This window comes from Tenrec ecaudatus, chromosome 1 (assembly GCF_050624435.1).
Source record: "Tenrec ecaudatus isolate mTenEca1 chromosome 1, mTenEca1.hap1, whole genome shotgun sequence".
Classification (NCBI taxonomy): domain Eukaryota; kingdom Metazoa; phylum Chordata; class Mammalia; order Afrosoricida; family Tenrecidae; genus Tenrec; species Tenrec ecaudatus.
Window position 1 is genome coordinate 186,002,339 of NC_134530.1, and position 4,050 is coordinate 186,006,388.

General features: G+C 37.3%; 1 non-coding gene across 1 annotated transcript; it reads right to left on the reverse strand.

Annotated features, from left to right (window-relative positions):
• Window positions 1–1,513: 1,513 nt before the first annotated feature.
• Window positions 1,514–1,648, reverse strand: LOC142437779 (small nucleolar RNA SNORA21). Its single transcript, XR_012782299.1, has one exon. It is a non-coding gene; the product is annotated as a small nucleolar RNA SNORA21 (small nucleolar RNA).
• Between the last annotated feature and the right edge of the window lie 2,402 nt (window positions 1,649–4,050).

Consider the following 4,050-nt stretch of genomic DNA (forward strand, 5'->3'; position numbering starts at 1 on the left):
CATAAGTTGATATTATTTTTCTACTGGAATTCTGGAACCTAAGAAGCTATGTGTTCTTTTTGTGTCTTTACACGCCGATGTACCTGAAGCAAGAAACCTTGTATGGCCTTCAGTATAAAGACTTCAGACCAATTCTTTGTATTACAAACTGTTGTCATTTGGCTACATATGAAAGTAAATCATCAAACTCTAACAAAGTATTGTAGAGAATAATCATAATGGGTAAAAAATAAAGACCTAATACAGTCAGTTTCTGGATTACAAACAAATAAACATACAATGTAATACAAGTTGTATTTGATTTTTAATGTTAAGTAAAGTTGTCCTCTCTTTGAAATTATTAAAGCTCTGATGTCATAATGAGTTAAATGTTAGGAGGTAAATCACAGATCAACTGCTCCAAGGGAGAAAGATGAGGCCGCATGCTACCATAAAGATTTGGTGCTTTTGTGGTTGAGTACTGTCTAGTCAGTTCCGATTCACAAAGTCTCAGAAGCATGAGGAGCAGTTCTCATGTAAGCACTATGAGTCAGAATCGACTCCCTGGGTTGGTTTGGGTTTTTGTTTGACACAACTAAGCCAAATCCTACTCACAACAAATTCTTCATCGCAGTCTCCCTTCACTTGCTTCACGTGCAGTTTGTAAATCATTGAAGAGCCTTCAAGTCCATAATCTGACAACAGCCCATCGAGTAATAACTCATCCTTTCCCCAGCAATATATGAGTGATCAAAACGTTCATGGAAAAATCTAATTGAAAGATAATGGAATTTTCCACGAAAATTAAAGACTCATCATACAAAGTACCTATTTTCTTCATCTCAACAACAGCTTCATATTTATTCATTTATGTGTTTGTCAAGTCTAGCCTAAGATTTGGGGCTGTGGCTTTTGTGCAAATAATTTTCCCAGTTCACTGTTTATCATTTTACTGTTTATGGATTCTATTGTCTCACAAAACTTTTAATATTTATGTAGTAGTACCCACAGAAGTTATTTTGCTGCATCTTCAAGATCATACAACTGACAAGGTCAAGAAATAGGGGAGACATCAAGGCCAACAAACAGAAGTGGAACTATTCATAGGCTTTTCATTGTTGTTGTGTTTCTTTGTTTTCTTTTCTTGTTTTGTCTTATTTGTCTTGTTTTTGTGGTTTATCATTATCTCTGTATGTCTATCTAGATTACAGGTGGGATAAACAATCTGGAGGAGACAACAATGGAACCAATGGTTAAGGGGGAGGCAGGGAAAAGGAGGGGGTGCCAACAAACCCAGCGAAAGGGAATGACAAGTGATCTAAAATCAATGCCAAGGAGGGTGTAGGGTTCCTGGTGGGACTTCATCAAGGGTAATGTACCGAGAGGAATTACTGAAACCCAAATGAAGACTGAACATGATATTGAGACATGAGGAAAGTAAAGGGAAATAGAAGAAAAAACTAGGAGGCAAAGGACATTGATAGAGGTCTAAATACAAGCATGTACATATGTAAATATATATATACTTTTTTACTTCTGTCAAATCACTGGTTGAAGCTGAACAACACAAGACATTGCCGCTTCACCCAAAAGTGGTGTTTTCAATCTGCCCTTTTTGACTGCTCAGTGGGTCACTGGCAAAAGGCCCAATGAGTGCTTTTAAAAGGGGGATGTAAATATATTTTTATATAATGATAGGGAAATAGATCTATGTACATATATTTATATGTTAAGTATTAAAGAAACAGACAGATATTGGACCTTTCCTCAAGTATTTCCTAAATGCAAGAACACTTTGTTCTATGAGTCAGAATTCTGTGAGGCTCACCTTCCTAACATGATAACTGAGGACAAAATGGGTGCATACACAAATGTGATGAAGAAAGCTGATGGTGCCCGGCTATCAAAAGATACAGCATCTGGGGTCTTAAAGGCTTGGAGATGAATAAGCAGCCATCTAGCTGAGAGGCAACAAAGTCCACATGGAAGAAGCACACCAGCCTGTGTGATCATGAGGTGTCTATAGGATCAGGTATCAGGCATCAAAGACCCAGAACAAAAGATTATATCAATGTGAATGAGGAGGAGAGTAGAGGGTAGACCCAAAGCCCAACTGTAGGCAATTGGACACCCTCTTGCAGAAAGGTCACAAGGAAGAGACATACAACTTTCCTCTAGTTCTTTAATGCTTCCTAGACCCTCCCCACTATCATGACCCAAATTCTACCGTACGAATCCGGCTAGACCAGAGCATGTACACTGGTACAGATAAGAGCTCACAACACAAGGAATCCAGGACAGATAAATCCTTCAGGACTAATAATGAGAGTAGCGATACCCGGAGAGTAAGGGGAAGGTGATAGGAAGAACCCATCACAATGATCAACGTAACCCCCTCCTAGGGGACAGACAACAGAAAAGTGGGTAAAGGGAGACAGCAGTCATGTAAGACATGAATAAATAATAATTTATAAATTATCAAGGGTTCATGAGGGAGGGATGGGGAGGAGGGAAATGAAGTGATACCAAGAGCGTAAGTAGAAAGAAAATGTTTTGAAGATGATGATGATGGTAACATGTGTACAGAAGTGCTTGACACCATGAATGGATGTATGGATTGTGATGAGAGCTGTTAGAGCCCCCAATAAAATGATTTTTAAAAAGAAGAAAAAATATGAGAGAGCTTGGTGTGCACCGGGACTTGCAACAAATTCAACCTGGCAGCTGGTTGTTGTCACTAATGAAATAGCTACATGATGTGTTTGTTACTATTCCAACTAGATCAAGTAAGAAAAACAATGTATATTGGAGAGGTTGTAAAAATATTCAGCAAACACTAACTCTATTTATTTACTTAAAATAACTACTTTAAAACTTTGAATGGATGTTTTTGTAACATAAAAATGTATACCTACCGTGGCAAACCAGCATTAGGAGGCTTGGTGCCACCGTGGTATAGGATCAGCAGTTCAAACCCATGAGCTGCTCTGCAGTAAAATAACGAGGCTGTAGAACTAGCTTCTGAAACTTGATGGTGCAGTTCTACTGTGGCCTACAGGGAGGCTATGGGTCAGTGTCAGCTTGGCAGCTGTGAGGTTGCTTTGTTTTGAAACCAATAATCAACATTAAATCCCAGAATGAAAAACTAAATATACTTATATTAAACCAATGTCAAAAAGGGGAAAAAAAGAAAGCTAGTGACGTCATCTTATGAGAAAATTCTCTGTGCAGATTTATAGGAATATTATCCTAATGTATAGTTTCTATAATTTTGTTGTCTTGTAAGTGGAATTTTCCCTTAAAAACAAATCCGCTAACCTCCAGGCTCCAGGCTTTTCCAAGTGTTCTCTGTCTCCTTCTCCCTTTACTTTAACCACTAGCAAACTCAGAGTACATGCAACTATCCTCTACTTACCAAAATTTGGAAAGAGTCTCAAATATTCAACTGCTTTTACTCTTAGTAACCTCAGCCCAATCTTGAAAGTAATAAACGACAAAATTATCTGAATGATGAAACAGAAATAAATTTGGAAAAAAAAGTATCTTTTCCATTTCTTCTTAAGAAAATTATTTCATTCCAGGAATGTGAGATGGGTATTATTTGTCATTTATTTAGATAGCACACACATAAATAAGAATAGCCAATATATAGCACAAATTTTATGCATATTAATATATTATAATATATTTATTTCCCACTTTATAGATCATGTTATATAATTTATGTGTGTGTATATATACATATAAATGTGCATAGATATAAATTTCACTTTTTTCACATTTAAGCTGGAAGCGAATGAAACCCAAAAATAACAGAGAGGATGGGTGGAGAGAGAAGAGGAATCACTGAGTCAGAAGTCTGTAGGCCATAGGAAAAGAGTCATTGTCCAGGCCAGTACGGTCCCTGGTTAGCTCTTATGACCATCATCAATTTATGGGCTTATCCTGGGAAAGGTTCTCTATTTAACAGTACAAATTCACAAGAACTTGTTTATTTCCAAGTGACTTTGAGAAGAAAATTGCCACTTGCATGCATTTCAGAAGGAAAGACTCTCATGGGGAGCACCTGTG